This window comes from Kogia breviceps, chromosome 19 (assembly GCF_026419965.1).
Source record: "Kogia breviceps isolate mKogBre1 chromosome 19, mKogBre1 haplotype 1, whole genome shotgun sequence".
Taxonomy (NCBI): domain Eukaryota; kingdom Metazoa; phylum Chordata; class Mammalia; order Artiodactyla; family Physeteridae; genus Kogia; species Kogia breviceps.
In genome coordinates this window covers 29062588-29089052 of record NC_081328.1, presented here as the reverse complement: position 1 = coordinate 29089052, position 26465 = coordinate 29062588, and positions in this window count along the sequence as shown.

The window sequence follows — 26465 nt, the reverse complement described above, 5'->3', positions numbered from 1 at the left end:
ACCATCCCCTTCCACTAAGATGCCTACACAAGTCCCTGGACTAAACACACCCACCAGGAGGCAGATAAGAAGCAAAAGGAACTATGGTCCTGCAGTGTATGGAAAGGAGACCGCAAACACAGAAAGTAAGACAAAATGAGATAAGAGGGAAATGTGTGGCAGATGAAGGAACAAAACAAAAACATATGAGAACAACTAAAGGAAGAGGAGATAGGCAATCTACCTGAAAAAGAATTCAGAGTAATGATAGTAAAGATGATTGAAAATCTTGGAAACAATAGAGGCACAGACTGAGAAGGTAAAAGAACTGCTTAACACAGAGATAGAAGGTTTAAGAACAAACAAACAGAGGTGAACAACACAATAAATGAAATGAAAAATATACTAGAAGGAATCTAGCTGAATACACTAGAAGAATAAATGAGGCAGAGCAACGAATAAGTGAGCTGGAAAACAGAGTGGTGGAAATCACTGCCACAAGACAGAATAAAGAAAAAAAATGAAAAGAGATGAGGACAATATTAATCACAACAACATTCCCATTAATCACAACAGCATTCACATTATAGGGATCCAAGAAGAAGAAGAGAAAGGGAAAGGGCCTAAGAAAATATTTGAAGAGATTATAGCTGAAAACTCTCCTAACAGGGAAAGGAAACAGTCCCCCAAGTCCAGGAAGCACAGAGAGTCCCATACAGGATAAGCAACAAGGGAAAAGCAAGAAGTAACATAAAAGTAACATCCCTGTAAAGATATCAGTAGATTTTTCAGCAGAAACACTGCAGGCCAGAAGAGAGTGGCATGATATATTAAAAGTAATGAAAGGGAAAAATCTACACCCAAGAATACTCTACCCAGCAAGGCTGTCATACAGATTCAATGGAGAAATCAAGAGATTTACAGACAAGCAAAAGCTAAGAGAATTCAGCACCACCAAACCAGCCTTACGATGAATGCTAATAGAACTATTCAAGGTAGAAAAAAAACAAAAGAAGCCATAGCTAGGAACAAGAAACTCACAAATGGGGAAGCTCATCAGTAAAGGCAAACATAAAGTAACAGTAGGAAATCATCCATACAGAAATATGACATCAAAAAAGAAACTGTGAGACTTAGACAACTTTGTATGTATATAGACTGCTATATCAAAACCTCATGAGAAGTGTAAACCAACAAAACTGTGATAGGTACACACATAAAAAGAAAAAGCAACCCCAAACAACACTAAAGATAGTAATCAAACCACAAAAGGATAGAACCAAAGAAGGGAAGAAAGAAGACCAACAAAAACAAATCCAAAATAATTAAAACAGCAATAGGAACATACATATCAATAATTACCTTAAATGTAAATGAATTAAATATTCCAACCAAAAGACATAGATAGATGGATACAAAACAAGACTTGTATATATGTTGCCTACAAGAGACCCACTTCAGACCTAGGGACACATGCAGACTGAAACTGAGGGGATGGAAAAAGATCTTCCAAGCAAACAGAAATCAAAAGAAAGCTGGAGTAACTATACTCATATCAGACAAAATAGACATAAAAAAGAAGACTGTTATAAGAGACAAGGAAGGACACTACATAATTATCAAGGGATCAATCCAATAAGAAGATATAACAATTGTAAATATATATGCACCCAACTTCAATATATAAGGCAAATGCTAACAGCCATAAAAGGGGAAGTTGACAACAACACAATAAAAGCGGGAGACATTAACACCCCACTTACACCAATGGACAGATCATCCAGAAAAAAATCAATAAGGAAACACAGGCCTTAAATGACACATTAGACCAGGTTGACTCAATTGATATTTATAGGACATTCTATCCAAAGCAGCATGATACACTTTCTTCTCAAGTGCACATGGAATATTCTCTAGGATACATCACATCTTGGGTCACAAATCAAGTCTCAGTAAATTTAAGAAAATTGAAATCATATCAGGCATCTTTTCTGACCACAGCACTATGAGATTAGAAATAAAGTACAGGGGGGACTTCCCTGGTGGCACAGTGGTTAAGAATCCACCAGCCAATGCAGGGGACACGGGTTTGATCCCTGGTCCTGGAGGATCCGACATGAGGTGGAGCAACTAAGCCTGTGTGCCACAACTACTGAACCTGTGCTCTAGAGTCTGCAAGCCACAACTACTGAGCTAGCATGACACAACTACTGAAGCGCACACACCTAGAGCCTGTGCTCTGCAACAAGAGAAGCCACCTCAATGAGAAACCCACACACTTCAATGAAGAGTAGCCCCCACTCACTGCAACTAGAGAAAGCCCGTGCACAACAGTGAAGACCCAACAGAACCAAATATAAATAAATAAATAAATAAATTAATTAATTAATTATAAAAAGAAAGTCTGCGAATAGTTTTATAAAAGAAAGAATGAAAGTAAAGGGAAAAAATATAAAAACACAAACGCAAGGAGGCTAAGCCATATGTTATTAAACAACCAATGCATCACTGAAGAAATCAAAGAGGAAGTAAAAAAATACCTAGAGATAAATGACAACAAAAATATGACAATACAAAACCTGTGGGATTCAGCAAAAGCAATTCTAAGAGGAAAGGTTATAGCAATACAAGCTGACCTCAGGAAACAAGAAAAATCTCAAACAAACAACCTATCCTTTCACCTAAAGCAACTAGAGAAAGAAGAACAAACCCCAAAGTTAGTAGAAGGAATAATCATAAAGTTTAGGGAGGAAATAAATGTAATACAGATGAAGAAAACAATAAAAATGATCAATGAAACTAAAAGCTGGTTCTTTGAGAAGATAAACAAAATTTTATAACCTTTAGCTAGACATATCAGAAAAAAAAGGGAGAGACTCAAATCAATAAAATTAGAAATGAAAAAGAAGTTACAATGGACACCACAGAAATACAAAGGATCGTAAGAGACTACTGAAAGCAACTGTATGTTAATAAAATGGACAACCTGGAAGAAATGGACAAATCTTTAGAAAGGTATAATCTCCCAAGACTGAACCAGGAAGAAATAGAAAATGGGAACAAACCAATCACAAGTACTGAAATTGAACCTGTGATTTAAAAAATTCCAACAAACAAAAATCCAGGACCAGATGGCTTCACAGGCAAATTCTATCAAATAATTAGAGAAGGGTTAACAACTACCCTTCTGAAACTCTTCCAAAACATTGCAAAGGAAGGTACACTCCCAAGTTCATTCTACAAGGCCAACATCACCCTGATACCAAAACCAGACAAAGATGTCACAAAGAAAGAAAACTACAGGCCAATATCACTGATGAACATAGATGTAAAAATCCTCAACAAAATACTAGCAAACAGAATGCAACAGCACATTAAAAGGATCATACACCATGATCAAGTGGGAGTTACCCCAGGGATACAAAGATTCTTCAATATATGCAAATCAATCAATCTGATACACCACATCAACAAATTGAGGGATAAAAATCATATGATCATCTCAATAGGTGCAGAAAAAGCTTTTGATAAAATTCAACAGTCATTTATGATAAAAAAAAAAAAAATCTGTCCAGAAAGTGGGTATAGAGGGAACCTACCTCAACATAATAAAGGCCATATACAATAAACCCACAACTAATATCATTCTTAATTGTGAAAAATTGAAAGCGTTTCCTCTAAGATGAGAACAAGACAAAATATCCATTCTTGCCATTTTTCTTCAGCACAGTTTTGGAAGTTCTAGCCACAGCAATCAGAGGAGAAAAAGAAATAAATTAAAACCAAATTGGAAAAGAAGTTAAACTATCACTGTTTGCAGATATGTGATACTATACATAGAAGATTCTAAATATGCTACCAGAAAACCACTAGAGCACATCAATGAATTTGGTAAAGTTGCAGGATACAAAATTTATACAGGGAAATGTCTTGCATTCCTATACATTAACAACCAAAGATCAAAAAGAGAAATTAAGGAAACAATCCCATTCACCATTTCATCAAAGAGAATAAAATACCTAGGAATTAACCTACCTAAGGAGGCAAAAGCCCTGTACTCTCAAAACTCTAAGATGCTGATGAAAGAAATCCAAGTGACACAAACAGATTGAGAGATATGCCATGTTTATGGATTGGAAGAATCAATATTGTGAAAATGACTGTACTCTCCAAAGTAATCTACAGATTCAAAGCAATACCTATCCAATTATCAATGTCAGTTTTCACAGAATTTGAACAAAAATATTTTATTATTTATATGGAAACACAATGGACACCACATAGGAAAGAAATCTTGAAAAAGATAAATGTACCTGGGGGAATCAGGCTCCCTGACTTCAGACTATAAGACAAATCTACTGTCATCAAAACATTATGGTTCTGGCACCACAACAGAAATATAGATCAATGGAACAAGATAGAAAGTCCAGAAAAAAGCCTATGCACTTATGGTTAATTAATTTATGACAAAGGAGGCAAGCAAAAACAGTCTTTTCAACATGTGGTGCTGGGAAAACTGGACAGCTACATGTAAAAGAATGAAATTAGAACACTCCGAACACCATACACAAAAATAAACTCAAAATGGATTAAAGACCTAAATGTAAGGCCAGACACTATAAAAATCTTAGAGGAAAACATAGGCAGAACACTATGACATAAACTGCAGTAATGTCTTTTTGATCCACCTCCTAGAGTAATGAAAATAAAAACAAAAACAAACAAATGTGATTTAAAAGCTTCTGCACAGCAAAGGAAACCATAAACAAAACAAAAAGACAACCCACAGAATGGGAACCTAATAAAAAAAAACTGGTGGAAGACCTAAATAGACATTTCTTCAATGAAGACAGATGGCCAAAAAGCACATGAAAAGAGACTTATCATCACTAATCATTAGAGAAATACAAATCAAAACTACAATAAGTTATCATCTCACACCAGTCAGAATGGCCATCATCAAAAATATATAAACAATAAATGCTGGAGATGATGTAGAGAAAAGGGAGCTCTCCTACACTGTTGGTGGGAATGTAAATTGGTACAACCATTATGGAGAACAGTATGGAGGTTCCTTTATAAACTAAATATAGAAATCCATATGATCCAGTGATCCCATTTCTCAGTATATATCTGGAGAAAACTATAATTCAAAAAAATACATGCACCCCAATGTTCATTGCAGCACTGTTTACAATATCCAAGATATGGAAGCAACCTAAATACCCATCAACAGAGGAGTGGATAAAGAAGTTGTAGTACATATATACGATGGAATATTAGCCATAAAAAAAGCACAAAATAATGCCATTTGCAGCAACATGGATGGGGCTAGAGATTGTCATACTGAGTGAAATAAGTCAGACAGAGACAAATATCATAAAATATCACTTATATGTGGAATCTAAAAATAATGGTACAAATGAATGATATATAAAACAGATAACTAATAAGAACCTACTGTATAGCACAGGGAACTCCACTTAATGCTCTGTAAAGACCTATATGGTAACAAAATATAACAAAGAGTGGATATATGTATATATATCCCAATGTATATATAACTGATTCACCTTGCTGTGCACCTGAAACTAACACCACATTGCAAATCAACTATACTCCAATAAAAATTATTTTTAAAAACTATGATCATAAAAGCTTTTATAATCTAAGCAAACTATGTATACCACCTACTTTCTCATTCATTCATCCATTTCATATGCATTATTTCTAACTACACCGATTCATATTCATATACTCTACTAATATATCAGTTTTGTTAAGATGATCACATTAATTTTTAGGAAGATTCTGAAGTCTGAGCAGTTAAGTGATAATAAACTGCTTTCACAAAACACATTTTTTTTAAAATTAGTGAGATGCATAAATCTTAAGTCCACCACTCAATGAACTTTTACTTAAATCAATAATGCTGGTCAATTTTTAGAGCATTTCTACCACCTAGATCAAGACTTAGATCATACCTGTCAACTATGAATGTTGTTTCATATGCTTTTCCACTCAGCCACACCCAGCACTTTAATTCATAGTAGTTATAGAGGTAATAGCAAAATCTACCAGTTTAGTTTGTGCCATGTGCTTGATTCTGTGCTAGATCCTGTAATTAAAGTATCTCCTTTAATAGGATGATTCTCTACTTCTGATATACAATGCAGCATTTTCATTATCAATCAGCTAGTCCAAAGTTGCACATATTGTTAGTGGCTAATGGAACACAAAGATTTATTTGGCTTAAAACTTGAGAACTTTATCCACATGAGGCAGACTTTCATTAATTTGAACAATGGAGTTTGGTAATAACTACATGCTCCAAATAATGACAGTAAAACGATTTGAGACATCAAATAATGTAAAACTGCCAGAGATAAACACTGGAGACAAATACCTAGGGAAGGAAAATCCTAAAGTGCCCTGCCTACTCAGGAACTAGTTTGGAGAAGTTTTAGGATTAAACTCACTATACTACATCATATCATTCTGAGAGAGTCAATCCTCAAACAGAAGATTATATGTCCTTCAATATTTCAAGGAAACAATCTAACTTTTAGAAGATTTTATTAAAAAATAAAATAAACACTGTGTATTAACCTAACTGTAAAACCAAATAATTCATCCAAAGTCTTACAGAAAATTGAACTGGACAAAGGTTAAATTAGCAGAGATATTATGAATCTGAAACTAAATTAAAATTCATTTTAATGACTCTGTATGTACAAGTCCTCAGTTCATTACTCTTCCGACAGTTTCATTACTCTGCAGAGATGGAGGAAATTTGCATTTCCCCAGGCTCTGCTTCTTTAAGTGACTGACCAGGAGTGAGGCTTCTCCTGGACTCACAACATTAATGGACCACACACTAATTAGCAGCAGGAGGAAGTAGTCTTTACAATGTGTGTAAATTAAGTATATTATCAGCAGGTTTTTCTCTTAAAGCTGATCCATGGGAAAATGCACTCTGGAAACCTTCTCTCTTCCTTTCAAAGCAGCAAAAATGGTCAATTCACCCTCATTTCTGCCTCAGAGATAAATTAAAATTGGTTATTTGTATCAGGTGGGAAAAGAAAGGGTGACTTCCCACATCAGGGAACCACTCTTACAGATTCAGAGCTCTATCCTCTGGCTATATTACTCTTATTTATTTCCTGTGGGTTAAAAAAAGCAAGACGTAGAGATGAATGGCATTCTAGACTGCTCACAAGGGATATGCCTCAAACTAAACCCCTGCTTTAACTTTACACCGTGCCTAAGTCTCCAGATGCTACATGTGTGATTCTGCCATCAGAAATTTTCAGTTATAGCAGACTCAGAAACAATGCGATGGGGAAATCATACAGGTTTGGAGGAAGAAAATAGTGGATCAAAAAAATACCAGGGGCCCAAGGGATGGGATGATTCCAGAGGGGTTTGCATTATGAAACAAATGTGAACTATAATGACAATTTGCTTTCTTTGAACATTGACAGTTCTCAGATGTAGTGAAAAGGACCCAGTCCAGAATCAAGTCAGCCAGCTAATCAACCTCTGAACAGGATATCGTCACTTTGAATAACATGTCCTACATTCAAAAAAAAAAAAAAACTTATCTGTATTTCAGCTTAGTCATAACCATAGAGCAAGCATTCCAAAGTTTTGACCTCTGTTAGCATCAAGGGATCAGGAATGAAAATTAGCATTAGCCCACAGGCCCTTAGCTGAATCATACTCATACCAAGTGCAATGTTACAGGGACCTGGAAAATATCAGAAATGTCTTTACATATACCTAATTTTTCTTAAATTGTTTTATGAAGAACTTCATGTAGAAATCTTGCATGTAATTTCTATACACTAGGCAAATTTCAGAATCTAAAGAACCTTCACCCAAACTCTTCATTCTCCCTCCCACTCTGCTCCCAATCCCAAACATTATTAATCCACTCTTTCTTCAACATACCTCCTTCCCACTCTATATCACTTGACATTTTTGATTTAGCAAATATTGGAGAATTTTTTTAAAGTATTTTGTTTGGATCAGAGAAGGTGTTCTGCACTCTTTTCCAAGGTGTTCTACAATTTACTCACTTAACCTAGCAATTTTCTATTCTGAGAACAGTGAGTCTCAATCCTGATCACACATGAGAACCATCTGGAAAACATGAGGGAGAAAAGCATACCTTGGGTATATTCAAGACCAATTAAATCTCCAAGTACAAGGCCTTGACATTATATTTTTAAAATTCCCTAGGTGACATTGATATTCATCTGTGTCAAGTACACTGTATTAAGAGTTTAATGCTTAAATCAGAGGAAAAGCAACAAGAACAGAGACATTTCAAAGCTCCAATGGATGGTTCCTGATTCCTGTGCTACTATTGCAGATGAAACTCCACAGACAGTTTAAACAGAGTTTCATATGGCAAGCTAAACAGGATATAAGTAAGGGAATCAGTGCCAGGACTCTAATCCCTGAATCACTCTATGAGATTACAAACCATACTTTTATCTCCTTGCAGATCCCCACCCGCAAGAGGAATTTAGAGGAAGAAGCTTCAAAACAGAAATAATCAAAATGCTGCAGCAGGAAATCTGTTAGGAAACATATAGCAAAAGAAGAAAAATATCAGGTGGCATTAATTAAGTTCTCCCAACACCCTGAGAAACATTTATTTGAAGACTAGAAAAATATCATCAACTATACTCGCATGTCTTCTAACTGGAAAGAAACTGTTATAGTCAATATGATGCTTGAATGCAGAGCCTCTGATTCTTGTTGTGAGGATACAGTTTGTCTACAAAGACTTGAAGTGTTTGTGAGCAGGAATTTGCTTTGTGAAACTTTTTACTTCCCACTCCCAGCCCTCATATCCAGTGACTTACTAATGATAAATATTATCATTATATGCTGGATGGAACAACCAGGGCACAATCTATCTCCTTGGCATCATAGATAAAGAAATGTTTAAAATTATATTTTAAAAACAGACCTACAAGTGTAAATACCTTTCCAAGGCCTCATGTTGACAGAGAAAATTAGGGATAGGTTAACTACAGATTTGTGATCACCAGACACAACTGGACAGGCAACATTTCTGTGCAATCTTCTTTTCTATTTCTTGACACTTTGCTCGCCCACTCTCAACAATGACTATATCAAAACATATTCCCTCTCTTCAAATATATAGTATTCCAAACTGCATCTCTTACCTCATACCTCCTGTTCATTCAGAGAGTCTATTGCCTTATAATTTTGGCTTGCACATGGCCCATTGTGGCCACTCAGACCCATCTTTTTATCAGAACTCTTCAGCCTCCCTAGCAATGGAACATTTCTCTCTCTCTTTCTCTTTTCCTCATCCTCTCCACATTTTTCTACTTGTCTTTCTCTTCATATTTTTATTCAGCACTAAAGGGATCTAGTTGATTCAGGTAATTTTTTTGACACCAGACCTCATCAAGAAACTCAGACTTTTGTCCCTTGAGTAGCTTCTCTGGGGGCATCAATTTTCCCTAAAATATGTTTTAATACAGATGAAACTGCATCAAATACTTTTCTGCCTTCAAGGCTGAGCTATTACACCAATCTTTCGCTCTCTTTGGGCCCAGATAATTCTGATATTCAGTAGGGATGAGATCATTTACTAAAAGCTTAATGCTCAACTAGCATGTCAAAGTTTCAGTTATGCTGGGTTGTCTTTTTCCAACATTATCATCACAGGTTAACATTCCAGAAATGTTGAACAGAGTTTCATAGAACAATTTAAGCAGGTTAACTTGATGCATAATTACTGTTCATGGAAATGAATTTATATATGAGAGTAATTTTATAAATTCATTTGAATTAAATGCTATTGTTTGTAATTATACAAAAATATTTTTCCATACATTAATGACATCTTAAGCATCTAAAGACAGTTGAAAATATTTGTTGTATGTGTGCTGGGTATGGGGAATGGGAATATAAGTCTTATAATTGCATTAAACTTACTCAGCAAGTGCAGAAGGTAAACTTGATTTAGTTATTTGAAAGAGAAAGGTGATTAATTTATTCCCCTGGGAAGTCACAACTTTTGTTAACATTTTTAATGTATTTTAGATTTTTATTAGAGTTATACAAACACACACATCATTTAAACTCCAAATAATGTTAACAGGCTCATACCAAAAAGGAACAGTCTTCGTCCCATTGCATCCCACCAACCAGACCTACTTTTCAGAAGCAACCATTTCCACGTTTCAAAACTATTTGATTATATTGCTGTTTGTGTTAGGGGATTTCAGATTTCATTCACAGCAGATAAACATTTAACTCTCTGACTAGCCCAATCCCTCAAACCCCATATTCCCTTCTATGCACCTTCCAAATATGAATCAATTTCATGGAAATTTTGGCATCTTGTAGTCATAGTAACATTATTCTTATTCATAAATGTTCACTGTTTCACCAAGTAATAAAATATATTACAACAATATTTCTTTTCCTTCCTAGATTTTATATTTGTTTCATTTTTTAATCTTCTGTTCTATATAAAGATTAATTTCTGAAAATCCTAAGCAGATCTTTCAAAAACCTACTTTTATTATTTTCAGAATATTCAAATACTATTTTAATTATATATACTCCAAATATTCAAATTTATTAGAAAACTTCTCATGTCCAAGTTTACATACATATATATATATATATATATTTTTTTTTTTTTTTCCCTACTTTCCTGAGCATCTCCCTGGAGGAGTGATCTGTCTTTCTTCTCCAAACTAAAGAACTGTTCTATAGGTTACCCTACACAGTGTCTACTATGGACTCTTTGTACCAATTTTAAGTCTCCTGTTTCCTAGATTCTATATGTACCTCTTTGTTAGTTTATTTCTTAACATTTTAATAGCACCTACTACTTAAGGGCACATGGGAGACAACATTTTTGAGACCATTAATGTCTTAAAATGTCCTTGTCCTCCTCTTACACTTTATTGATAATAGGTTTGGTCAAGAATTATAGTTTAAAAATGATAGTACTTCAAAATTTGAAGTCATTGTTCCATTATCTCTTAATTTCCAGTATTTCTGTTCATAACATTAATGCCAAAGACTTTGCCATTTTTTGTCTTTTTTCAGGAATCTTTTAGCACCTTACCCAATTGTAGTAGAATTTCATTATGATATACTTTAATGTGGGCCTTTTATTTTTCTTCATTTATTGTACTTGGGCTGTCCATGAAACCATAAATATAGAGATCCATGCCCTTTAGTTCCAGGGACATTAATTTTTAGAGAATATCTACCTCCTATTTTCTCTAATCCCTGTTAGTTGGATGTTGGATCTCTTAACTATTTTTTAAATTTTCATATATTTTATCTCCTATTTTTCTTTGTTATTATCTATGTATTTCTACTTTATGGTAGATATCCTTGACTATATCTTCTAACAGATTTTATTCTTGTTTCTTTCTCTAATAATAAAATTTTTGTTTTATAACTCATATATGCTCATTTTTCTGAGCAATCATTTATTTTAATAAATATCACCATATGCTAAATGCTTTGCTAAGCACATTTCATACATCATCTTGTTTAATTCTTATAATCACTTTTGATGGTTTCAGAAATATTATTACCACTTAAAAGAGGCAGATGCCAAGAGTCTAAACTTTTTTTTTTTTGCGGTATGCAGGTCTCTCACTGTTGTGGCCTCTCCCATTGTGGAGCACAGGCTCTGGATGTGCAGGCTCAGCAGCCATGGCTCACGGGTCCAGCCACTCTGCAGCATGTGGGATCTTCCCAGACCAGGGCATAAACCCATGTCCCTTGCATCAGCAGGCAGACTCTCAACCACTGCGCCACCAGGGAAGCCCAAGAGTCCAAACTTTTAAAAAATGCTGATTAATTCTGGCTATGTAGATATTGCTCACTTTTTGCCAAGTATTAAATTATGATTAGTTCTTAATTTATAGAAAATTTTTGCTGATAAATGCCAAAGGTGAATCGGTTTGACTGGAGATCTCAAACTCTGCTGCCAGTTGTGTGAGACTACTAGAGGTGGAGGCATTGCTTCATTATCTGTACCCCTTTAGTACTCCTAACTCATCATCATTGCATACATCATATTGCCATTTCTTTTTCTTCAGATTTCTTAGATATCAGTCTCCTTATGACAGGGAAAACTTTTATTTTCTTCATAAATCAGCATCTATATCAAGTGTCTGGAAAAGTAGTTGTAAAAAATGTTGATAATTGAACAAACTTTTGGAAAGCAAACAATTGCTGCTAATTTTATTTAATGTGCCAAAATAATTTTCCACTTTTTTAAGTCCTTAAAGTAGGACTTATCTATAGGTGAGGTAAGAATTGTTTCAGTTGTCTTATCCATAAAGAAGAGATAACTATATATTCTTTATTCTATTATTTTTTGTTTGTTTCTTTTTGTTCAGTTGTTGGTGATGTTGTTTTTAATTATTATTTTATTTACTCTTTATTATTTTATTGTTTTCAATATTTGTTATTTTTCTATTTTTACTTTATTTTTTGTAGTTTTGTGTTTTTTTTCTTGTTTTTTTTTTCTTTTTTCATTTTTATGTGTTTGTTTTATGTCTCCTTGGCCTTATTTTTTAGTTTGCTTTCTGTTTTTCTTTTGTTTCTCACTTTTTGGTTTTGTTAACTTAGTCTAATGGATTGCTTTCATCTTTGAGTTCTTTTCTTTGGCCACTGATTTTTTGTTTTCTTTGTGTTTTTCTTTTTCCGTCTGCTTCTTTGTTTCTGTTTGGTTTTGTTCTTATCATTTGTCATGGGTTTTGTCTGTTTTCTTTCTTCTTTTTTTTTTGAGTGTGTGTTGTTATGGTTGTTGCTGTTTCTTTTGTTTTTGCTATTTGTCTTTGATTTTGTCTGTTTGTTTTCTTTTCTTTTCTTTTCTTTCTTTTTTCTCTGATCATGCTTTACATCTTGTAGGCTCTTTGTTCCCTGGTCAGAGATTGGGCCCAGGTCTCTGGAGTGTGAGCACCAAGTCCAAGATGCTGGACTTCCAGAAAATTCCTGGGTCCAGGGAGTATTAATCAGCATGCACTCTCCTGGAGGTATCCATCTGGACCCTAAGACCTAGCTCCACTGAACTGCTTGTAGGCTCCAGTGCTTGACAACTCAAGTCAAACAACCAGCAGGAAGGGAACACAGCCACACCCATGAGCAGACAGGATGCCTAAAGTAGTACTAAGCTCACAGATACCTTATCAGAGAGAAAAGACTCAGCTATACCCACCAGAGAGCAGGGAGCAGTCCCTCCCACCAAGAAGGCTACACAAGCCCCTGGAACAAACTCACCCACCAGGGAACAGAAAACAGAAGCAAGAGGAATTACAACACTGCAACCTGTGGAAAGGAGACCATAAACACAGTAAGTTAGACAAAATGAAACAACATAAAAATATGTTACAGATGAATAAGCAAGGTAAAAACCCACAAAACCAAATAAATGAAGAAGAAATAAGAAATCTGCCTGAAAAAGAATTCAGAGTAATGATAGTAAAGATGATCTAAGATATCAGAAATAGAATAAAGGTACAGATTGAGAAGATAAAAGAAATGTTTAACAAGGACCTAGAAGAACTAAAGAACAAACAATCAGTGATGAACAACACAATAACTAAAATGAATAATAAACTAGAAGGAATCAATAGGAGAATAAAAGAGGCAGAAAAACGCATAACGGACCTGGAAGACAGAATGGAGGAAATAATTGCCACCATTATTGGCAGTTATTGGAAATAACTGCCAATAAAGAGAGAAGAATGAAAAGAAATGAGGACAGTCTCAGGGACTTCTGGGACAACATTAAACTAATCAACATTTGAATTACATTGGTCCCAGAAGAAGAAAAGAAAGAGAAAGGGTCTGACAAAATATTTGAGGAGATTACAGTGGAAAACTTCCCTAACATGGGAAAGGAAATAATCACATACTTCCAGGAAGTGCAGAGAGTCCCATACTGGATAAACCCAAGAGAAACACACCAAGACACATATTAATCAAACCAGCAAAAATTAAATACAAAGAAAAAATGTTAATAGCAGCAAGGGAAAAGCGACAAATACCATACAAGGGAATCCTCATAAGGTTACCATCTGATTTTGCAGCAGAAACTCTGCAGACCACAGGGAGTAGTAGGATATATTTAAAGTGTTGAAAGGGAAAAACCTACAACCAAGATTACTTTAATAACCAAGAATCTCATTCAAATTCAACAGAGAAATGAAAAGATTTATAGACAAGCAAAAGCCAAGAGAATAAAGCACCATTCAACCAGGTTTACATCAAATGCTAAAGGAACATCCCTAGGTGGGAAACACAAGATATGAGAAAAGACCTACAATAACAAACCCAAAACAATTAAGAAAATGATAATGGGAACATACATATTGATAATTGCCTTCAATATAAATGGATTAAATGCCCCAAAAAAAGACATAGACTGGCTGAAAGGATACAAAAACAAGACCCATATATATGCTGTCTATAAGAGACCCACTTCAGACCTAAGGACACATACAGAATGAAAGTGAAAGGATGGAAAAAGATATTCCATACAAGTGGATATCAAAAGAAAACTGGAGTGACAATTTTCATATCAGACAAAATAGACTTTAAAATAAAGACTATTACAAGAGACAATGAAGGACACTACATAATGATCAAGGGATCATTTCAAGAAGAAGACATGGCAATCATAAACATTTATTCACCCAACATAGGAGCACTACAATACATAAGGTAAAGGCTAAGAGACGTAAATGGGGAAATCGACAGTAACATAATAATATTAGGGGACTTTGTCACTCCATTTATGCTAATGGCTAGATCTTCCAGAGAGAAAATTAATAAGGAAACACAATCCTTAAATGACACATTAGAGTAGATAGACTAACTGATATTTGTAGGACATTCCATCCAAAAGCAGCAGAATGCACTTTCTTCTCAAGTGCACAGAGGAGAACATTCCCCAGGATAGATCACATCTTGGGTCACAAATCAAGTCTTGGTTAACTGAAGAAATTTGAAATTGTATCAAGCATCTTTCCTGACCACAACACTTTGAGATTAGAATCAATGACAGAAGGAAAAAAACTGTAAAAAACACAAACACATGGAGGCTAAACTATATGCTACTAAATAACCAAGAGATCACTGAAGAAATCAAGGAGGAATTTTTTTTTAAATTACCTAGAAACAAATGGTAACTTAAACACAATGACCCAAAACCTATGGGATTTAGCAAAAACAGTTCTAAGAGGCAAGTTTATAGCAATAAAACCCTACCTCAAGAAACAAGAAAAATCTGAAATAAAAAACCTAAACTTACTCCTAACACAACTAGAGAAGAGAGAACAAAAAACCCCAAAGTTAATAGAAGAAAAGAAATCATAAAGATCAGAGCAGAAATAAAATAAATAGAAACAAAGAAAACAATAGCAAAAAAATCAATGAAACTGACAGCTGATTCTTTGAGAAGACAAAAAAAAAAATGGTAAAAGTTTAGCCAGACTCATCAAGAAAAAAAAGGAGAGGACTCAAATCAACAGAATTAGAAATGAAAAAGGAGAAGTTACACCTGACACCAGAGAAACACAAATGACCATAATTGACTATTACAAGCAACTATATGCTCATAAAATAGACAACCTGGAAGAAATGGACAAACTCAGAGAAAAGTTTAAACTTCCAAGACCGAACCAGGAAGAAATAAAACACATGAACAAACCAATCACATGTAATGAAATTGAAATTGTGATTAAATATGTTCCAACAAACAAAAGTCCACAACAAAATGGCTTCACAGGTGAATTCCATCAAACATTTAGAGAAGAGATAACACCTAACCTTCTCAAACTCTTCCAACAAATGTCATGGGAGGAACACTCCCAAGCTCATTCTATAAGACCACCATCACCCTGATACCAATACCAGACAAAGATATCACAAAAAAAAGAAAATTACATGCCAATATCATTGATGAATTATAGGCAAAATCCTCAACAATATACAAGCAAGCAAACCAAATCCAACAACACATTAAAAGGATGATACACCATGATCAAGTGGGATTTATCTCACTGATGCAAGGATTTTTCAATATATGCAAATCAATCAATGTGATACACCATATTAACAAATTGAAGAATAAAAGCCATATGATCATCTCAATAAATGCAGAAAAACTTTTGACAAAATTCAACACCACTTCATATAAAAACTTTTCCAGAAAGCAGGCTTAGAGGGAATAGCATAATAAACTCAGCATAATAAAGGCTGTATATGATATTCTCACAGCAAACCTCATTCTCAAGGGTGAAAAACTGAAAGCATTTCTTCTAAGCTCAGGAAAAAAACAAGGGTGTCCTCTCTAACCACTATTATTCAACATAGATTTGGAAGTCCCAGCTATGGCAATCAAAGAAGAAAAAGAAATAAAAGGAATCCTAAGTGCAAGAGAAGAACTAAAACTGTCCCTGTTTGCAGATGACATAATACTATACATAGAAATTCCTAAAGATGTCACCAGAAAGCTACTAGAGCTAATCATTGAATTTAGTAAAGTTGCAAGATACAAAATTAATACACAGAAATCTCTTGCATGCCTACATAACAATAATGACATTTCAGAAAGAAAAATTAAGATAACAATCCTGTTTACACTTACAACAAAAAGAATAAAATATCTAGAAAGAAACCTACCTAAGGAGGCAAAAGACTGGTACACAGTAAATTATATTATACTGATGAAAGAAATCGAAGATAACACAAATGGATGGAGAGATATAACATGTTATTGGATTGGAATAATCAATATTGTGAAAATGACTATACTACCCAAAGCAGTCTACAGATTCAATGCAATCCTTATCAAATTACCAATGGCATTTTCCCCACAACTAGAACAAAATATTTTACAATTTGTATGGAAACACAAAAGACTCCTAAGAGCCAAAGTAATTTTTTGAAAGAAAAATGGAGCTGGAGGAATCAGGCGCCCTGACTTCAGACTATACTACAAAGCTACAGTAATCAAGACCATATGGTACTGATGCAAAAACAGAAATATACATCAAGGGAACAGGATAGAAATTCCAGAGATAAACCCACACACCTATGAAAAAGGAGGCAAGAATATACAATGGAGAAAACACAGTCTCTGCAAAAATTGGTGCTGGGAAAACTGGACAGCTCCATGTAAAAGAATGAAATTAGAACACTTGCTAACAACATACACAAAAATAAACTCAAAATAGATTAAAGGGGCTTCCCTGGTGGCACAGTGATTGAGAGTCCGCCTGCTAATGCAGGGGACATGGGTTCATGCCCCGGTCCAGGAAGATCCCACATGCCGTGGAGTGGCTAGGCCTGTGAGCCATGGCTGCTGAGCCTGCATGTCTGGAGCCTGTGCTCCACAATGGGAGAGGCCACATCAGTGATAGGTCCGCATACTACTACAAAAAAAGAAAAGATTAAAGTCCCAAATGTAATGTCAGACACAACAAAACTCTTAGAGGAAAACATAGGCTGAACACCTTTTTTGAACCACCTCCTAGAATAATGAAGATTAAAAACAAAAATAAACAAATGGACCTAATTAAACATAAAAGTTTTTGCACAGCAAAGGAAACCATAAACAAGACAAAAAGACTACTCTCAGAATGGGAGAAAATATTTGCAAATGAAACAAGAGACAAAGGATGCAACTCCAAAATATACAAACAGCTGAGTCATTCAGCTCCATATCAAAAAAAACCCCAAACAACTCAATCAAAAATGGGTGCAAGGCCTAAGTCAACATTTCTACAAAGAAGACATACAGATAGCCAACAAACAAATGAAAAGGTGCTCAACGCCACTAATTATTAGAGAAATGCAAATCAAAATTACAAGAGGTATCACCTAGAATGTCCATCATCTAAAAATCTACAAACAATAAATGATGGAGATAGTGTGGAGAAAATTGAACCCTCTTGCACTGTTGGTAGGAATGTAAATTGATACAGTCACTATGGAGAACAGTATGGAGGTTCCTTTAAACAGTAAAAGCAGAACTACCCTATGATACAGCAAACCCTCTCTTGGACATATTCCCAGAGAAAACCATAATGCAAAAAATACATGCAACCCAATGTTCATTGCAGCACTATTTACAATAGCCAGGACATGGAAGCCACCTAAATCTCCATGAACAGAGGAATAGATAAAGAAGATGCAGTACATATATACAATGGAATATTACTCAGCCATAAAAAGGAGCAAAATCGTTTCATTTACAGAGATGTGGATGGACCTAGAGACTATCATACAGAGTGAAGTAAGTCAGAAAAAGAAAAACAAATATCATATATTAACACATATATGTGGAATCTAGAAAAATGGTATAGATGATCCTATCTGCAAAGTGGAAATCAAGTCACAGATGTAGAGAACAGACGTATGGATACCAAGGGGGAAAGGTGGGGTGGTGGGATGCATTGGGAGATTGGGATTGACATATATACACTACTATGCATAAAATAGGTAACTAATGACAACATACTGTATAACACAGGGAACTCTATTTGGTGCTCTCTGGTGACCTAAATGGGAAGGAAATCCAAAACAGAGGGGAATATATATATATGATTCACTTTGCTGTACAGCAGAAATGACACAGCAGTGTAAAGCAACTATACTCCAATTAAATATATATATAACCTCATTGAAATATATCTTCATTGAAATTTCAGTGTTGTGACTAATAATTTTAGCTTTTAGTCATTGTTTTGTATTTCTTTTTTTACATTTAAAATGCTGGGCTTCCCTGGTGGTGCAGTGGTTGAGAGTCTTCCTGCCATTGCAGGGGACATGGGTTTGTGCCCTGGTCCAGGAGGTCTCACATGCCACGGAGCGGCTACGTCCATGAGCCATGGCTGCTGAGCCTGCACATCCGGAGCCTGTGCTCCACAATGGGAGAGGCCACAACAGTGAGAGGCCCGCATACTGCAAAAAAAAAAAAAAAAAAAAAAAAAAAGCCTTAGCATTGCAGAATTATAGTCTGTTGGATTCTTGGAAATTTTCTGGTATAATTTCTTAATTTTATATCCAAGACATTAAGGTACATATAATTATGCATTTTGTGCAAGTTCATGAAGCACAAATTAATAATCTAGACTAGAACTGATTCCATATTTTGCTCTGAATAATAGTTAACAGCATGTTAAGACATAAAAAGGATAAAATAGCATAACATAACATAACATAAAATGTAGGGCCCAGATTGGTCACTGGTAAACTCCACCAAACACTTTAAGAAATAATATACCAATTCCCTATAATGTCTTCCACAGTTTGAAGCAGAGGGGAGACTTCTTAAACCACCCTATGAGGCCAGTATTACCCTAACACTAAAACCAGTCAAAGACATTATAAAAATAAAACACCAAAAAACCCCCACTATAGACCAATATATCTCATGAATATAGATGCAAAACTCCTCAGCAAAATATTAACAAGTCAAATCTAACAATGTTCAAAAAAATTATATACCACAACAAAGTAAGATTTATTCATGTTATGCAAGGCTAGTTCAACATTAGAATATCAATTAATGGAGTCCATCACATCAGACTAAGAAATAAAAATCATATAATTCCAACAACAGATGCAGAACAATTAACTAACAAAATCCACCACACTTTTGTGATAAAAAAAAACTCACAAAACATTAATCAAACTATGAAATAGAGGGCATTTCCACAACTTGATAAAGAACACCTACAGGAAAACCCTTGGCTACCATCATACTTCATAGTCAGAAACAATAAGCTTTATTGAGGCAGGAATATTCCCTCTCATCACTTCATTAATTTACTCAAAGTTCTAGCTAATGCAATAAGAGAAGAAAAGGAAATAAAAGTATACAGATTTAGGTGAAATAAATAAAACTGTATTTGTTCAAGTATGACATGATTAGCTATGTAGAAAATGCAAAAGAATTAATAAAGGATTCCTGGAACTAGTAAGTGGTTATAGCAAGATTGCAGAGTACAAGTTTAATATACAAAAGTCAATCATTTTTTATACACCTGCAATAAACAAGTAGAATTTGAAATTTAAAAAGTATTTATGATAGCCTCCTAAAAAATGAGATACTTAGTCATAACTCTAAAAATATATGACCAAGATCTATATGAGACAATTATAAAAACAATAAGACAAAAAGAAACAAATAACTGCCTAAATAAGAGATTTTTCCATGTATATGGATACAAAACCTCAAATTTGTCTAGATGTCAGCTCTTCTAAAATCCAACTACAGATTCAATGCAAATCAATCAAATCTTCAACAAGTGACTTTGTGGATTTTGACTAATTCATTACAAAGTGTATATGATAGGCAAAAGACTGAAAATAGCCAACATAATACTGAAGGAGAGGAACAAAGTAGGAAGACTGGAACTATGAACCTTCAAGACTTACTATAAAGCTTTAGTTATCAATATTACAGTGTAATATTGGTGAAAGAATAAACAAACAGATCAATGGGACAGAATAGAGAGCTCAGAAATATACTCCCATAAAATGTACTCAACTGATCTCTGACCATGGAGCAAAGTCATACAATGGAAAAAATATAGTCTTTTCATCAAATGGTGCTGGGTGGAATGACTAGATATCACTATGCAGAAAAAAAAAAAAAGAAAAGAAAAAAGAAAATGAACAGACATTATATTCTTAACAAAAATTGCTCAAAATGGATCATAAACATAAATATAAAATACAAAACTATAAACGTCCTAGAAGATAACACAAGAGGAAATTTGTATGACATTAGCTATGGTGGTGACTTTTTAGATTCAGTACCAAAGCACAAGACATTAAAGAAATAATTGATAAGCAAACTTTATTAAAATAAAACACTTTTGCTCTGCAGAAGACACAGTGAAGAGAATGAGAAGATAAGCCACAGACTGGGAAAAAATATATTTGCCAAAGTCTTAGATAACGGCTGTTATTTGATACAAAGAACACTTAATATTCAACAGTAAGAAAACAAACAAGCTGACTAAAAAATGGACAAAAGATCTAAGTACACATCACACCACAGAAGATATACAGATGACAAATAAGCATACGAAAAGGTGCCTCACATCACGTCATTATGGAAATGCAAATTAATACAATAGTGAGCAGCACTACGCACCTATTAGAATGGCCAAAATCCAAAACACTGACAGCAATGAATGATAGTGAGAATGTGCAACTCTCATTTATTCCTGGTGGGAATGCAAAATGGTAGAACCATTTTGGAAGACAGATTGGCAGTTTCTTACAAAAGGAAACACCCTCCTACCATAGAATCCAGTAATTGTGCTCCTTGATATTTGCCCAAATGAATTAAAAACTTATATCCACACAAACACCTGTAAATGGATATTTATAGCAACTTCATTTACAATTGCCAAACCTTGAAAGCAACTAAGACGTAGTAGATTGCTTTAGTAGGAGAACAGATAGATTGACTGTGGTGCATCCAGACAATGGAATATTATTCTTTGCTAAAAATAAATTCCCTATTAAGCCATGAAAATATATAGAGGAATCTTAAATGCATATTACTAAGAGAAGCCAATTGAAAAGTTATATACTGTAAGATTCCAGCTATATGACAACCTGGAAAAGGTAAAACTATGGAGACAATAAAAAGATCAGTAGTTTCCAGTGGTTGCTATGGAGGAGGGAGGGATAAATAGTCAGAACACAGAAGGCAGTGAAAATATTCTGTATGACATTACAATGGTAGATACATGTCATTGTATATTTGTCCAAATCCATAAATATATAACACCAAGAGTGAACCCTAATGCAAATTATAGACTTTGGTTGATAATGATGTGTCAGTGTAGGTTCATTGATTGTAACAAATGTACCTCTCTGGTATGGGATATTAATAAGGAGGGAGTTTTGTGGATGGGTTTGTCAGGATATAAGAGAACTCTCTGTACATTTTGCTTAATTTTGCTGTGAACTTAAAACTGCTCTAAAAATAAACTATGTATATATTTTAAATTGGAGAAGCCAGGATAAATAACCAAAAAATTGGGTTTAAGTTTAAAAAAGTTAAAAATAGCAAAGCATGAACACAGTCACACATACAGACACGTTAAATTTTGGCTTCTGATCTCCCTTAGGAGTAGAGCAATTTAAATAGACCTGGGGAAGACAGCCTGTGCTGCCCAAGAATGGTTTTATGTATCAGATTGTTAACATTGAAATATGTCTCTGGACCTCTCAGCCCAAGATATATAAAATCTACAGTCTTGGGTAAGACCGTCACTTGAAGTTTGTTTATAGATTTTCCATATGAGCTCTGTTGCTCTACTTAGATTCCATCAGTGATAAATTTTACATTTGGAAATTCCTCTTGATTTCTGAACATGAAACCACTGCAACTACAGGCAGTTTTTTTCAATTTTCTCAAGACCAAAGAATATGCTGTACTGCTAGACTACAGCCATGTATTCACAATCTACAGTTTCTGCCCTTGAGGGTTGACAGCTCAGTGAGGGAAAATAGTATTTTGAAAGCTGTGGGAATTCAATCATCAACTATGCCCTCATGGGCTCTCTTCCAAGGTATTGGGCCTGATTAAAGGAAATGTTACTTTTAGAAGTGTGCATTGCTATCAAGCAAAAGCAAAATCAACAACAAAAACAAACCAAAGAAAAAAAGCATATTGTTATTATGATCCATCTATGTTTCATCTTAGCCATCCTGCATTTCCCTATTTGTTCATTTGTTTTCTTTCATTGTCAGAAGCGAGATTTGTGTGTGTGTGTGTGTGTGTGTGTGTGTGTTGTGAATGTTGAGATATTTTTTATGTTGGGAGTTACCAAATACAAAATATAGATATAACTAAATCACTCATTTCCTTCTTTTATTGTCAGAAGACACCAAAAACAGATCAAGAGACCTTTACTTGCATAAACAGGTGTGAGGCCAAATTTAGGATTTTCTATTGAGACAGGAAGTAACAGAGTTTTTGTAGATACAGGAGCAGACGTCCTAGTCCAGGATCCACAATTTAGATGTTTAGAAATCAAAAAGGATAACACCAACTGTCCAAGTTTAGGAATAGTTTATTTCCACTCATATATATTTGAGGAAATGGGGAGGTGTGTGTTTTTAAAAAGAGAGGTTGTTTAACCTCAAAACTGCAGGCAGATAAAGACAGGATTTTTTTTTTTTATTGAAGTGTAATTGACATTATATTAGTTTCAGTGTATAACATAGTGACTTGATATTTTTATAGATTAAAAATGATAACAAGATAAGTCTAGTTACAATCTGTCACCATGCAAAGTTATTAAAAAATTATTGACATATGTCTTATGCTGTACATTACATCTATGTGACTGATTTATTTTATAACTAACTGGAAGTTTGTACCTCTTAATTTCCCTCAACTATTTCTCTCATCCCCCCCACCCACCTCCTCTCTGGCAACCACCTGTTAGTTCTCTGTATCTATGAGTCTATTATGTTTTGCTACATTTATTCATTTCTTGTGTTTTTCAGATTCCACATATCAGTGAAATCATACAGTATTTCTCTTTCTCTGTCTGGCTTATTTCATTTAGCATAATACCCTCCAGGTCCATCCATGTTGTTGAAAATGGTAAGATTTTATTCTTTTTTATGGTTAATAATCTGTTGTATAAACATAGCACATATTCCTTACCCATTTATCTATCAGTGGGCACTTAGGTTGTTCCCATATCTTGGTGATTATAAATAATACTGCAATGAATACTGCAGTGTATATATCTTTTTGAATTTGTGTTTTTGTTTTCTATGGAAAAATATTCAGAAATGAAATTACTGGATAGAACAGTTTTATTTTTAATTTATTAGGGAAATTTTATAATATTTTCCATAGTGGTTGCACCAATTTACATTCACACCAATAGTGCATAAGTGTTCCCTTTTCTCCACATCCTCTCCAGCATTTATCATTTGTTGTCTTTTTCACAACAACTATTCTTATAGGTGTGAGGTAGTATCTCATTGTGGTTTTGATTTACATTTCCCTGATGATTAAGAATGTTGAGCATCAGGCTTCCCTGGTGGTGCAGTGGTTGAGAATCCGCCTGCCGATGCAGGGAACATGGGTTCGTGCCCCGGTCCGGGAAGATCCCATATGCCGCAGAGCAGCTGGGTCCGTGAGCCATGGCTGCTGAGCCTGTGCGTCCAGAGCCTGCGCTCTGCAATGGGAGAGGCCACAACAGTGAGAGGCCTGTGTACCACACACACACACACACACAAAAAAAAAAAAGAATGTTGAGCATCTTTTCATGTGTCTGTTGCCCATTTGTATGGCTTCAGAAAAAAGTTTTTCCAGCCTTCTGCCCACTTTTAATAGGTTTTCTTTTGAGTTGAATGAGTTCTTTTTATATTTTGGATATTGACCTTTTCAGAAATATTGTTTCCAATATCTTCACCCATTATGTAGGTATTCCTTTAGTTTTGTTAATAGTTTCCTTAGCTGTGCAAAAACTTTTTCGTTTAATGTAGTTCCATTTGATTGCTTTTGCCTGAGGGGACATATCCAAAAATTATTGCTAAAACAGATATCAAAGAGAGTACTGCCTATGTTTTCTTCTAGGAGTTTTATGGTTTCAGGTTTTACATTTAAGTCTTTAATGCATTTTGAGTTTATTGTTATATTTGGTGTGAGAGAGTAGTCTAATTTGATTCTTTTGCAGGTAGCTGTTCAGTTTTAACAACACAATTTATTGAAGAGGCTGTCTTTTCCCCATTGATTATTCTTGCCTCCTTTGTCACAGATTGATTGACCATAGAAGTGTGAGTTCAATTCTGGGCTCTATATTCTGCTCGATTGAGGAATATTTCTGTTTTTGTACTAGTACTCATACAGTTTTTAAAAATTTCATATTAAGGCATTTTATTTTAAATATAGCAGGGTGTACACACCAATACCAAAATTCCAGTCTATCCCTCCCCTCTACCCTTTCCCCGTGGTAACCATAAGATTGTTCTCTAAGTCTGTGAGTCTGTTTCTGTTTTATAAATAAGTTCATCTGTACCATTGTTTATTTTTATATTCCACATATAAGCTATATCATATGATATTTATCTTTCCTTGTCTGCTTTACTTCACTTAGTAAAGTGAAGGTCCATTCATGTTGCTGTAAATGACATTATTTCATTCCTTTTAATGGGTGAGTAATATTCCATTGTATATATGTACCACATCTTCTTTATCCATTCTTTTGTCAGTGGACATTTAAGTTGCTTCCATGTCTTGGCTACTGTAAACAGTGCTGCAGTGAACATTGGGGTGTATGTATCCTTTTGAACCATGTTTTTCTTTGGATATACACCCAAGAATAGGATTGCTGAATCATATGGTAGCTTTATTTTTAGTTTTTTAAGGAACCTCCATACTGTTCTCCATAGTGGCTGTACCAATTTACATTCCCTCAAAAGTGTAGGAGAGTTTACTTTCCCCGACACCCTTTTCAGTATTTATTGTTTACAGATTTTTTTTTTTTTTTTTTTTGTGATACACGGGCCTCTCACTGTTGTGGCCTCTCCCGCCGCAGAGCACAGGCTCCGGACGTGCAGGCTCAGTGGCCACGGCTCACGGGGCCAGCCACTCTGCGGCATGTGGGATCTTCCCAGACCGGGGCACAAACCCGTGTCCCCTGCATCGGCAGGTGGATTCTCAATCACTGCACCACCAGGGAAGCCCTTGCAGATTTTTTGATGTTGGCCATTCTGGCTGGTGTGAGGTGATATCTCATAGTAGTTTTGATTTGCATTTACCAAATAATTAGTGATGTTGGACATCTTTTCATGTGTCTCTTAACCATCTGTATGTCTTCTTTGGAGAGATGTCTCTTTAGGTCTTCTGCCCATTTTTCTCTTTTTTTTTATTGAGCTGCTTTGGCTCTTTGTAAATTTTGGAGTCTAATCACTTATTAGTCGCATCAGTTGCCTATATTTTCTCCAATTCTGTGGGTTGTCTTTTCATTTTGTTTATGGTTTCCTTTGCTGTGCAAAAGATTTTGAGTTTAATCAGGCCCCATTTATTTATTTTTGTTTTCCATTACCCAAGGAGGGGATCAAAAAATATCTTGCTATGATCTATATCAGAGTGTTCTGCCTATATTTTCCTATAAGAGTTTTATAGTATCTGGTCTTACATTTAGGTCTTTTATCCATTTTAGAATTATTTTTATGTATAATGTTAAAGAATGTTCTAGTTTCATTTTTTAATTGTAGCTGCCAGTTTTCAAGCACAATTTATTAGAGAGAATGTCTTTCATTCATTTTATAGTTTTGCCTCCTCTGTCATAGATTAATTAACCATAGTTACATGGGTTTATTTCTGGACATCTTATCCTGTTCCATTGATCTATATTTCTGTTTTTGGTGTCAGAACCATATTATTTTGTAGTATA